The sequence below is a fragment of the Triturus cristatus genome, chromosome 3_2, assembly GCF_964204655.1.
Source record: "Triturus cristatus chromosome 3_2, aTriCri1.1, whole genome shotgun sequence".
NCBI classification, from domain to species: Eukaryota; Metazoa; Chordata; class Amphibia; order Caudata; family Salamandridae; genus Triturus; species Triturus cristatus.
The window spans coordinates 1,121,519,441-1,121,533,708 of record NC_140584.1 but is presented as its reverse complement, the minus strand read 5'-3'; positions in this window follow the sequence as shown (position 1 = coordinate 1,121,533,708).

Below are 14,268 nucleotides of genomic sequence, written 5' to 3'. Positions count from 1 at the left end.
ACACCCACACCATCCCCACCCACACCCCTCACCATGCCCACTACCAAGAATCCAAAGTTCAGTCACCGAGAGTTGGAGGTCCTTGTTGATCAAATCCTCAGAGTCGAGCCACAGATCTTTGGAACATTGGTCAGAAGCACCAGCCAGGCAGCCAAAACAGCCATGTGGCAGACCATCGTCGATGCTGTGAATGCTGTTGCGGACACCAGGAGGACCAAGCAGGATTGCCAGAACAGGTGGTACGATCTGCGGAGGAGGGTCAGAGCCAAGAGACAGGAGGAACACGACCAGGCCAACGCCACCGGAGGAGGGCCCTCCCGCAGACCCGTACAGTACCATCCCTGGGAGGAGAGGGTGATGGCCATACTGCCGGTGGAGGCAGTTGAAGGAGTAGAAGGACTCCGAGACCCGGGTGAGTACACAAACAACGCACCTCACATGGGGGGAACTGCAACCACAAACAAAATTAATAACAGGCACGCAAACACCACAAGCCATCGCATTACTCAACCACACTCCATGAGCAGGCACATGCCACTGCTGCCACCATGCCCCATGCACCCAGCTGGACAATGTCAAGTCACAGGCCACAGAAGACAACAACACATGACACGGTAACCCGGATGGCGGGAGTGTGGGCACCAAGAATCACATAGTGCGACTCCAAAGCAGACAACAATGCCCTCTGCCCATATGGCCTAGGTCACAGCCAGACAAACACTGTGTCCCAACACAGGAATGACTTGCCAGCAAATGGCGGATGCCTTGCATCAACACATGGGGGTGAAGGCACTGTTTTGCACATGCCAGCAGCTAATGAACAGCCAACAGTGTGAAAGAGTGGCAGCACACACCACCACAGCAGCAGCGCACAGACACACAGCAGACAAAATGGGTGCCTGGAGATCAGAAACAAACTCACATCAACAGGCCAAGGGCCACTCAAAGATCTGCTAACAGTGTGTGCCCAGGAAGCTGGGCCAAGGTGACAGAGGGTGACACACGGAGGGAGGGAGAGGGGGACACAGAGGGAGGGAGAGGGGGACTGAGAGGGAGGGAGACACAGGAAGATGGACAGAGGGAGGAGGCTGACACACAGAGGGAGGGAGAGGGGGACACAGAGGGAGGGAGACACAGGAAGATGGACAGAGGGAGGAGGCTGACACACAGAGGGAGGGAGAGGGGGACACAGAGGGAGGGAGAGGGGGACACAGAGGGAGGGAGAGGGGGACACAGAGGGAGGGAGAGGGGGACTGAGAGGGAGGGAGACACAGGAAGATGGACAGAGGGAGGAGGCTGACACACAGAGGGAGGGAGAGGGGGACAGAGAGGGAGGGAGAGGGGGACAGAGAGGGAGGGGGACACAGGAAGATGGACAGAGGGAGGAGGCTGACACACAGAGGGAGGGAGAGGGGGACAGAGAGGGAGGGAGAGGGGGACAGAGAGGGAGGGAGAGGGGGACAGAGAGGGAGGGAGACACAGGAAGATGGACAGAGGGAGGAGGCTGACACACAGAGGGAGGGAGAGGGGGACACAGAGGGAGGGAGACACAGGAAGATGGACAGAGGGAGGAGGCTGACACACAGAGGGAGGGAGAGGGGGACACAGAGGGAGGGAGACACAGGAAGATGGACAGAGGGAGGAGGCTGACACACAGAGGGAGGGAGAGGGGGACACAGAGGGAGGGAGAGGGGGACACAGAGGGAGGGAGAGGGGGACACAGAGGGAGGGAGAGGGGGACAGAGAGGGAGGGAGAGGGGGACAGAGAAGGAGGGAGACACAGGGAGAGCAAATCAGTCCTTTGGTGTGTGGGAATGTCTGCTCGTCAGCAGGTGGACTGCGTGCATGTAGACAAGGGTGCCCAGTGCCAGAACCCCCCCTCTTCATCATGGCAAAACGCAGGGCCATGTTACAACCTGTACACGAGCACAAGGACAGCCACCTGCATCATATGAGTGTGTGGATCCACTCCATGTGCACATGTACAGTGCTACAAGGAAGGCGCAAACGCATAGCTCGGCACACATGCACACTCCACTGCTGACTGCAGTCACACTTGACGCAGCAAGTAAGACTGTGCCACACATAGTTAAAGGGGCCAAATTGGTGCCCAAGGGACACACACATGCACAAGTGCACTGTGAGTGGAATGCAAGACAGATCCTAATTCCAAGAGGAAATGTGCCAACTTTGTAACGGATGCAACATGGATGTTGCATGGATCAAAAGTAACATTGTCTCTCTCACACACAGGTCAACGTCGTGCTGCACCCCCCAACACTGGGGGGGAACACTCACAGGACCCGGATCTGCAGGAGACCGATCCCACCGGCAGCGACCACTCTCACCACTCTGCGGACGACCCCGACCGACCTGGCCCCTCTGGTGTCCAACCACCTGCAGCACCTGCGTCAGGTACAACCGTGCCAACCACCACCCCCACTCCTGCCACATCCCAGGAGACACCCAGGATCCCTGCCCCAACACCACAATGCAGCCAGGCTCGCCAGGAGGGACACGGTGTCCCGGGCACCCAGGAGGAGGCAGGCGACAACGCCAATGCCACCCCTCAGGGGTCCCGGAGACCCCATGTGCCCACAAGTGCAGGCCAGACGCAAGTGGGCAGGGGTGGTGGGAGTGGAGAGCGGCGGAGGCGCGAGCCTGACCAGTTGGCTGGGGATCCGGTATTTTCCCATGTCCGTAACATCCTGGACTCATACCGGCAGGACACCACGGGCATGGCCCAGGTTGTGTCCGTCCTCGAGGGGATCAAAGTCCAGCAGGCCCAGCAACATGCGGAGCTAATAGCCTGTCTACAGCTACACCAACGGAGGATGGAGGACAGACAGGCTGAGCAAGTGACGGCGTCCCAGGGGATTCACGCTGAACTCCGTCGGATGACCGACACCATGGCCGACCCTCCCTGTGCCAGAAGGCGGAGAACATCACCACCCACAGGGAGGGATCATGAGGAGGAGGAGGAAACATCCGACGGAGCATCCCAGACGTCGTCACGGCCTGCTGCTGAGGTTCCCCGCAGGAAGCCGGGTCGTCCACGGAAAGGACCGTGAGGGTGGCTGCTACATCACCATCTCCCAGGACACCTGGCCTGGCACCTGGCCCACTGGAGCAACAGCATCACAGCATCAAGAGACATTCTCTGCCACATGGCCCTGCTGGTCACTGGCTGACCAATGTTGACAAAGACTGTGGCATGGACTCTGAGGATTTCCAATGGCAAGGACACCAACTCCCCTACTGAACTTTGGATTCCCTAATCCCGGAAAGGCCCTCACTTGCCCCCCCCCCCCCAATAATAAATCACACTATTAAGAGTAGATGCCTGCTGGTAGCATTATTACCTAACATGTGTCTTGTACAGTCTAAACATGCCTGAGTCATCTGTTCACTTCAACCATCCACACCCTGGGGCCTGAGTCTGGCACAGGACACATGGGTCACAGTTTTCTAGGCAAGACAGACATGGAGCACCATACACACCCGTGATGGTCAGAACCAGCTGAGGGGGTGGCCGAACAACCGTGCTGACAGACACATTGAGTACAGCAACAGTCATGCGCAGAGGTCAGGGATCCTGGCCCGTGTCCTGGGGGGCACCCAGGTACGTGTAGACAGGTGGCAGAACCATGTCCTGCAAGCTTGAGTCCGGTGGATGCAGAGAATGGGGTCATGGACAACGTTGGATGCATGGGGATGGCACATGTCACAATACCCACACAGTCATGGACATCATGCCCATTACACAGTCTCAGCACACACACACAGCTTGCATCTTGCCACTCGACACATTGACACATAGCCACAATCAGGGAATACCATGCCAGACATGCAGGATGCACCGTGCCAACACACCAGCATTGACTGAGAAGAGGCACCTTGGAGGCATAGGGACACCTTTAATAGTCATGTGTTTGGGATTGCAGAGGCAACTTGAAGTACACATGAACACATCACGTGGAGTAACATGTGGCTCCAACACTGGCACCCCCCTTCTGCAGCACAAATGCGTGATAGCCATGGAACTGGCACACAAGTGTCGGATAATAGCTAAATACCCACAGCTGCTCACGGAGAGCCTGCCATACACCATACATCCGCTGATGTGGAAGTCCCACGCCATGTCAAGACAATGTTAACCGTATGTGTCCGAGGGCAGTGTCACACACATTGATGCCTTCATCACAATCCACCATCCCATCACTGATGACTGACAACCAGGCAGCCCATCTATTCAGGTGTACCCAGCTGCATGTCGTGTCCCATGGGGATGCCACATGTCTGCAGAGGACCCAAACCCCGACCGGGGCAGTGTGCACACATCGTGAACAACTGCCACACCCAATACACCCCAGATGCATCCCTTACCCCATGGAGACTTCCAAACGTGTCCGTGCCTGTAACGCTGAGTCAGCCCACGATGCCATGTCCATGAGGAATAGCAGTGCCACAACAATGCAACCAGCAAACGGCATGCGCAGGTACCTGGGGAAGAGAGACACACAAGAAGTCAGCCACAAGAAGCACAGCCACTTGCATGTGCATGTACTCGACACATGTATGTATGACAACATGCTAGGTCACAATTATGTCTGGGGAAATACTACCATCACTGCCACCATCACTCCAGTGACACACCCACACACACCTCTGACCCACGTGCCATACATGCAGGTGGAGACACACATCACAACGCATGCCACACGGGGACCAATGCGTGCACACTCAGACCCTGGTACTCACCACTAAGCAAAGAAGTCGCGTATGAGCCGAGTCCGGATGTCCTCTTGCGGCTCCACATCCTCCACATCACTAGCCCCATTGCCAAGCCCTTCGTCCTCCACGGGTGGATGGTCCTCGTCATCTTGATCCAGGATGAGGGGCACAGCTCTTTCAACTGCCATGTTGTGCAGCATGCAGCAGACCATGAAGATCTTGCAGACCTTCGCCGGGGCATATGGGAGTGCGCCGCCGGTCTTGTGGAGGCACCGGAATCGGCTCTTCAGCATGCCAAACGTCCTCTCTATCACTCGCCTTGTCCGGCCATGGGCGGTGTTGTAGCGGAGCTGGGCCGGCGTGATGGGGTTGCGGAGAGGTGTCAGCAGCCAAGGCATGTTGGGATAGCCAGCGTCCCCTAAATGGAAAGCACATGGATATCGTTAGAACAGGCGAAGCGGTAGTGCTGCTCGGCCAAACAGAATACAGGACAGACAGACTGTACCCACCAACAACACATGCACGTTCGTTGCGCAGCTGCATCATCATATCAGGCATCCCGCTACGCCTCATGATGTAGGCATCGTGTGCTGATCCTGGAAAACGAGCACAGACATGTGAAATCACCATGTTGGACAGACACACCACAAGGGCATTGATGGAGTGGTAGTGCTTCCGATTGCGGTACGCCACCTCCCGTGCGTGTGGTGGTACCAAACCTACATGTGTCCCATCTATGAACCCAATGACATGGGGCATCCCTCCCAGGGCATAGAAACCACGTTTGACCTCAGTCATCTGTTCAGGGGTTGGGAACTTGATGAAGTCATCCAGGTGAATCAACATGGCCTCCAAGAAATCATGCAGCACACTGCTGAACATGCTCTGGGACATGCCACCAACATGAGCTATGGTATATTGGAAGGTACCCGTGGCAAGGAAATGTAGGGCAGCCATTACCTTCAGCTGGGGTGTCAGTGCCGTAGGATACCTGTGCTGCGGTTGCAGGTGTGGTGCCAGTCTCGCCGTCAGCTCCAGAATCAACGGTTGGGTGAAGCGGTAGAGCCGGATCCTGTCATTCTCCTGCATGGTGGCCAAGTCTGGAATTCTTCGGGCAACAGGAGGCGCTCTGCAGTAATTTGGAAGTGACAAGGAAGAGTGAGTGCACTACGAGAACAACTCATGTCTACTGAGCACATGTAAATCTGCCAATACACACATGCCACATAGGGAGTCAGGCATGTGCTACATGCCCAGGACACGTATGGATGCAAGGTGACACTCCTTCCAAGACCCAGCTACACACGGTGATTGAGAACCTCCCCATGCCACGCCATGGGAATAGCTGTGTCCCAGTGCAAGTGAACAGCCCGACGCAAGACAGAAGTGACATACACCCACACATCAGCAGAAGTAGGATGCCGATTGTAGAGACTGGTAGCGGAACACCGGAGCCACAGGTCACATGACATTACACTAGGCCTGCCCACACACCTTGCCATGAAGGTGCACATGTCATGACTCACCACACATTCCTTGTGAGGATGCTGACATGGCCTTGTCACGCTACTCCGTGTCCCATGCATACATGTGCACCTCACATCAGATACCACATGTGGCATGGTGTGCGGAACAGTGTGCAATGATAATCTACACACAGACACATGTTGGTTGCTGCAACGGCTGCAGCTTTTGAGGGTGCTACAACATCAACCTGATGTAAATCCCGGACACATAAATGACATAGTCACATTGTGCACTGTGGGTAGTGACAAGTCAGGTTTCATGACCCCTGTACCGGCCATCATGGGACACTTCCGTGTGTTGGTGTCCGTGCCATGCCAGTGACGCTCACCCCAAGTGCGCAGTACGACATGCACACATGTCAAAGGAGTCAAGGGCATGCCTGGCACACATTGCACCCTCACACAGTACACCTGTACACATCTCATCATACATCTGGTGCCTCCTCCACTCAGGAGGCATGTTCCACATCACAGCCTGTCACACCTGTGCCCCACACATGTAGTAATGCACAGACGATGCCTTGATGTCCATTCCTGGACAAGTATGTCCATCCATGGACAAGTATGTCCGCCCTATTCCTACCTGTGTGTCGACTATCACCACAGTGATGTGTACAAACCGGCGTACTGCTGCTAAGAGGGCCTGTGTATGTTCCCCAATCACTGTGGGAGTGCTGCCGTATGTGTACCCATCGTGATGGCGAGCGTACAGGCATTTGTACGGTCCGTACCACAACGAGTACGCATACGCGTGCAGACCCATAGTGATAGTGAGCGTACATGCGAGTGTACGGCCCTCTCACTATGGGTCTGCACGCGTATGCGTACTCGTTGTGGTACGGACCGTACAAATGCCTGTACGCTCACTATCACTATGGTTCTGCACGCGTATGCGTACTCGTTGTGGTACGGACCGTACAAATGCCTGTACGCTCACTATCACTATGGTTTTGCACGCGTATGCGTACACGTAGTGGTACGGACCGTACACTCGCATCTACGCTCACTATCACTATGGTTCTGCACGCGTATGCGTACACGTAGTGGTACGGACCGTACACTCGCATCTACGCTCACTATCACTATGGTTCTGCACGCGTATGCGTACACGTAGTGGTACGGACCGTACACTCGCATCTACGCTCACTATCACTATGGTTCTGCACGCGTATGCGTACACGTAGTGGTACGGACCGTACACTCGCATGTACGCTCACTATCACTACGGGTACACAGACCCATAGTGATAGTGAGCGTACAGGCATTTGTACGGTCCGTACCACAACGAGTACGCATACGCGTGCAGAACCATAGTGATAGTGAGCGTACAGGCATTTGTACGGTCCGTACCACTACGTGTACGCATACGCGTGCAGACCCATAGTGATAGTGAGCGTACATGCGTGTGTACGGTCCGTACCACTACGTGTACGCATACGCGTGCAGACCCATAGTGATTTTGAACGTAGGCATGCATGTACGGGCCGTTGCCATGCATTTGGGGTGCCCTAGGGCCCGGAAACGCACCGTACCTGTGTGTGATTCTCCTAATTACATAGGGGACAAGTATTAAGGCCTACATGCATGCTGGTTGTCATGGCGACCAGGTTCAAATTTCGATTTTGTTCTGGAAGGTGCACAGCAGAAGTCAGTTGGAAATCTTCTACTTTGTTGCAATGTGTTTGTGGGGCTGACATCATGCAGGAGAATGAAACCGATAGAGAACCCACAGACTGCTAGGTTTGAAGGGATTGGTGGAAACATAGGATGCAAATGTGAGTGACCAATCACTCTGTACTCCTGTGCATGAGACTGGGCAGAAGGCCACATATAAGGCAGCCAGGTCCCATGAGGGATTACTTGCCTGCACATCTTTGCATTTGTCGACCAAGCTGCTGCTACTGATTCCCTGGAACCATGTCAAGGGCTGTGGAGAGGACACAGCCATTCACCCTGGAGGAGAACATGGCTCTGCTGGATGTGATCCTCCCACAGTACCCCATGCTGTATGGGCGACCAGGGTATCAGGTGAGTGCATAGGCCACTGCCACAGACTGTCCCTATGTTGTGACTGTGTCTTCAGGCATTGTGACCCGGTGTGACACACATGCCATGTACTGTCGGGGGGGTACCAGGGGGGGGGTGCCTGATGTCTCCCAGCAGTGCCCTGAGACAGGAGGGGTGTGTGCAGAGTCCTCCCAGCAGTGCCCTGAGACAGGAGGTGTGTGTGCAGAGTCCTCCCAGCAGTGCCCTGAGACAGGAGGGGTGGGGGCCTATAACTCACAGCAGTGCCCTGAGACAGGAGGGGTGGGTGTGGAGTCCTTCCAGCAGTGCCCTGAGACAGGAGGGGTGGGTGTGGAGTCCTCCCAGCAGTGCCCTGAGACAGGAGGGGTGGGGACCTATCACTAACAGCAGTGCCCTGAGACAGGAGGGGTGGGTGTGGAGTCCTCCCAGCAGTGCCCTGAGACAGGAGGGGTGGGTGTGATGCACAGTGTGAGCCTTGATCATTGATTGTGACATTGCCATCATTCCACCTGAGTACCCACTATGGCACGTACTGCCTTTTCCCTCACCAGAGGATGATGTCCCTATGACAGAGGTGCAATGCGTTGGCTGCATTACATGCCATGTAGTAACTAGCTATTATGTTCACATATGTCTCTCTGTGACATGTGGCTGGTGTATTGATGTGGTGTCACTTGTACTTCCTCACAGGTAGGCGCCTCTGCCAAGGAGCAGATCTGGCTGACCGCCGTCAGTGCCGTGAGGCGTGTGGATGGTCGGAGGCGGAGCCTGTCCCAGGTGAGGAAACGCTGGCAGGATATCCGGTGCTGGACGCGGAGGATTGCACGGCTCCTGCTGGGGGACTCACCTGAGAGCCACAAGAACCGCGGCCGCCGCCGTCTGACCCACCTCCACAGGCGTGTGCTGCCGGTGGTCTTTCCAGACCTGGAGAGGCGCTTACAGGCGATGCAGCAGGCGGAAGGGGGTAGGTACATGTGCGTTTGTTGTGTGTCACCGGCATTTGTAAGGGCACAGTGGCATTAATTCACTGGCAGGGTTTAAAGGTGCTGTGCCCATCCAGTTTGCCCAAGTGTAGCGCTGCGCCCCTGCCACCCTTCCCCTCCTTGCAATGTGTTCCCTGGTCTGTGTGTAGTCACTCCTTCACAAGGTAATGTAGGCTTGCGCTTTGTCCACGAGAACAATGACTGTAGCATCATGGGTGGTGGTGGTGGGTAACAGGTTGTGGGACCTTGCCTGTGAACTGTCAAGTTCACTGCATGTGGGTTCCATGTCAGTTGGCACTGATGCTGGCTCCAGACATGGGAGTTGGTCTCTCATGTGTCATGCCTTACAGCGCGCATGTCCTATGTAGTGGCCTGTGACATGATGTGCATGAGTGTGCGCTACGCATAGTGCAGGGATGGTGACGTGTGTAGCAGTCATTCCCATTCAGCCATTCAGTAGCATGTAGTTGCGTGCCCAATACTGTCCCCTGGGGCACCTTATCCTCAGTGTTGTTTGTGTCATCATCAACGTGGACACTCTCACTGTCTACAGCGTAGGTTGTGCTCTGTGCCATTGTCCCCTGTCACCATGTATATAGACGTGCTATTATGTACAGGTGTCCACTGTGCAGCCTGACCTGATTGTCCCTCTTCATACTCACAGTTGCCAGTGCCTGTGTGTCTTGTTATACTCATCTGAGGATGGGCACTGGTACCTCATTATTTGTACAGGCGCACCTTTGCTGTTTTGCGTCCAATCTTGCCTTTTGCCTGCCACTGTGTTTATCACCCAGACTATGAGATGTTGGTGCCACCTGTGTCTCAGCAATTAGCATCGTGTGGGGGTTGCTTGGGGCGGGCAATGCCTATGTGTCAAATCCTGATTCCTAATTGCTGGGTCTGGACAGTGTGTGATGTTACTGGACACACACGCAAGGTGCAGTGACCGAGTTATGTTGGGCATGTTTGCAGCATTACCTATGCAGCATGTGTCTCAAGTTCATGGATATTGTCCCTGGTCATAGGTATTTTCACAAACGCTGTGTGGTGCAGAGGCAGTGCAGGATTGTCCCCAGGGCCTGGGTGCTATGTCAGACTCCGTTTCCTGTCATCAGCTATTGTCTCATGCTCTCCATGGTATTTCAGTGGCATGGTGGCTCAACCAACTGTGTTTCATGCCCTACATCGGTACCTTGTTTTGCAGATGTTAGGGATCTGCCTCTTCAGGCTATGCAATGTTGACTATGTAGATTGGACTCATGTGACAGATGTGTACAGGTGTCTGATTAATTTCTGTCTCTCCACCCTGCCCACAGCATCGTCGGGGGACACAGAGGGAGACATGGACACGGACCAGGCGGAGGGACCGAGCACCAGTGGCAGCCGTGACATCGGGGCTGGCACATCGAGTGGGACAGAGGCGGAGGATAGTGTGGCCGAGGACCTGTCGACTGGCACATCAGACTACGAAGCTGACAGGTCCGAGGAGGATGTCTCAGGGTTGGCGGAGGCTGCACCAGCAGCTGACAGTGGAACAACACCTGCCACCGCCCCCTCAGTTCCCACCAACCGCCTCCCACTTGCTCGTGTCCCTTCCCAGCGTGCCCGGTCACCGCATGTCTCCTTCCTGCCAGGCACCGCACCCCCTGTCCCTGTCTCCACTGCTGCCGCCAATGCTGAGTCTATGGACATCCAGCGGCAAATGCAGGTTGGTCAGGCTGCGATCCTGAATGTCCTCCATTCCCACGGGAAAACCCTCACCAACATCGAGGCATTCTTGGAGGGCATTCATTCTTTGCAGGCTGACCAACGCAACTTGCTGAGGTCCCTAGACTCCACACTGACTGCAGCAGTGGGTCTCCTGCAGCGCGACCTCCCCCCACCTACCCCTGCCCCATCCACACTTCCCACTTCCATGCCTGTCCCACGTACACCCAGACGTCGGCATGCACCCACCACAACAGACACAGGCACCACACCAGCAGGGAAGGTCCACCGCACTCCTCCTGACACGCACACACAGGGTGAGATAGGCACACCCACTGGGTCGGGGGGCAAACGTGTGACACGCAGCCAGAGTGGGAGTCCGCATTCCACACAATCCACTCCCTCCAAATCCCCTCCCCTCAGCTCTCCTGGCCACATCTCCCCCAAGGACTCCTTCATGGCCGCTCTGTCCCTGAGCCCCACAGTTACGCCACCACGCAAGCGGTCAAGGAAGTCCTCGGTCAGGGTGGTTGAGTCTCCCCCCCTGTCTCCACCCTCCCCCGGTGGCGCTGCAACCCATCCCTCTGAACCCCCCCCCTCCTTGGGGCCTGAGGTCACTTCGGGTGCAGGGGACTCCCTGGAGGACCTTGCTAAGGTGTGTAGTGCCATCCTGGCCTCCGCCTTTGGCCATGACACACCCCCTGTGGTTGAGTCCTCCATCCCTGCACCCACAACGCCGCCCCTTTGCCCTGATGTCCCTGCGGTGCCTGTTGCTTCCCCCCCCCCCTGATGCCCTCACCAGTATGGAAGACGATGGCATTTGACTGTGCAGGCAAGGTAGGGGACACACATCCCACTGTGTCCCCCATGCAGCTGGGAATAATTGACTGCCCTATGGCCTTTGTTGACTTTGAACTGCCGTTGATCCACGGACATTGTGCTCATGCTGATTAAAGCTTATTTTTTTTTTCATTATCACACTCCTGCTATGGTGGTATTGGTGTTGGTGGGGCTGCTACATTGTTTTGGGTGGTGTTTAAGGCTTTGGGTGTGTGGGATTTGTAGTAGTGTTCTGCTCTTTGGGGCCACCCTAGGATCTGTGTGCCATCACAAGGTGTTGGCTAACTTCCTTAGGTCATGTCAGCAGTTACTGCATGGTTCAATTGTCCCAGGGTGTATTCCTTCCTCTGTGTACCCAGTTTCTTCCCTGCAGGGTGTTCCCAATGTTTAGCGCAGAGCTGTGTGTACATGAGCTGTGTGTGTGACGGAGCCCTTCTACTTTGGCCATGCATGCATGGCCATGTCTCCACCTGCAACAATCGTGGCATCCTTGGTGATCACTGTACTTGTGTGTGGAGTCAGTTGACATGAGTTCATGGGGACATGTTCCCTTGTAGGCAGTATGGATGTGGGTAATTGTGGCATCACACACATGTGTTACACCCCTCCTGGGTGTGGACACTGCTGGGAGGACTCTGCACCCACCCCTCCTGGGTCTGGACACTGCTGGGAGGACTCTGCACACACCCCTCCTGGGTCTGGACACTGCTGGGAGGACTCTGCACACACCCCTCCTGTCTCTGGGCACTGCTGGGAGGACTCTGCACCCACCCCTCCTGGGTCTGGACACTGCTGGGAGGACTCTGCACACACCCCTCCTGTCTCTGGGCACTGCTGGGAGGACTCACCACCCACCCCTCCTGGGTCTGGACACTGCTGGGAGGACTCTGCACCCACCCCTCCTGTCTCTGGGCACTGCTGGGAGGACTCACCACCCACCCCTCCTGTCTCAGGGCACTGCTGGGAGGTCTCTGCGCCCACCCCTCCTGGGTCTGGACACTGCTGGGAGGACTCTGCACACACCCCTCCTGTCTCTGGGCACTGCTGGGAGGACTCTGCACCCACCCCTCCTGGGTCTGGACACTGCTGGGAGGACTCTGCACCCACCCCTCCTGTCTCTGGGCACTGCTGGGAGGACTCACCACCCACCCCTCCTGTCTCAGGGCACTGCTGGGAGGTCTCTGCACCCACCCCTCCTGTGTCAGGGCACTGATGGGAGGACTCTGCACCCACCCCTCCTGTCTCAGGGCACTGCTGGGAGGACTCCACACCCACCCCTCCTGTGTCTGGGCACTGCTGGGAGGACTCTGCACCCACCCCTCCTGTGTCAGGGCACTGCTGGGAGGACTCTGCACCCACCCCTCCTGTCTCAGGGCACTGCTGGGAGGACTCCACACCCACCCCTCCTGTCTCAGGGCACTGCTGGGAGGACTCTGCACCCACCCCTCCTGTCTCAGGGCACTGCTGGGAGGACTCTGCACACACCCCTCCTGTCTCTGGGCACTGCTGGGAGTGATGGGCACCCACCCCTCCTGTCTCAGGGCACTGCTGGGTGGACTCTGCACACACACCTCCGATTTCTGGATATGTGCGCTTGGCACATACACGGTGGGGTTACGCACACTGCATTAGAGGTGAGGGTACGAGTCTACTGACACTGGTGTGGTGGGGGTACGCTCCGTACGTCCGCGGGTGGGGGTACGGGTCGTACTTACACTGTTGGGCTGGGGGTACGCTCCGTGCGTCCGCGGGTGGGGGTACGGGTCGTACTTACACTGTTGGGCTGGGGGTACGCTCCGTACGTCCGCGGGTGGGGGTACGGGTCGTACTTACACTGTTGGGCTGGGGGTACGCTCCGTGCGTCCGCGGGTGGGGGTACGGGTCGTACTTACACTGTTGGGCTGGGGGTACGCTCCGTGCGTCCGCGGGTGGGGGTACGGGTCGTACTTACACTGTTGGGCTGGGGGTACGCTCCGTACGTCCGCGGGTGGGGGTACGGGTCGTACTTACACTGTTGGGCTGGGGGTACGCTCCGTGCGTCCGCGGGTGGGGGTACGGGTCGTACTTACACTGTTGGGCTGGGGGTACGCTCCGTACGTCCGCGGGTGGGGGTACGGGTCGTACTTACACTGTTGGGCTGGGGGTACGCTCCGTGCGTCCGCGGGTGGGGGTACGGGTCGTACTTACACTGTTGGGCTGGGGGTACACTCCGTACGTCCGCGGGTGGGGGTACGGGTCGTACTTACACTGTTGGGCAGGGGGGTACGCTCCTTGCATTCGTGGGTGGGGGTTCGAGTCGTACTTACACTGTTGGCATGGGGGGTACGCTCCATGCATACGCGGGTGGGGGTACGGGTCGTACTTACACTGTTGGGCTGGGGGTACGCTCCGTACGTCCGCGGGTGGGGGTACGGGTCGTACTTGCACTGTTGGGCTGGGGGGTACGCTCCTTG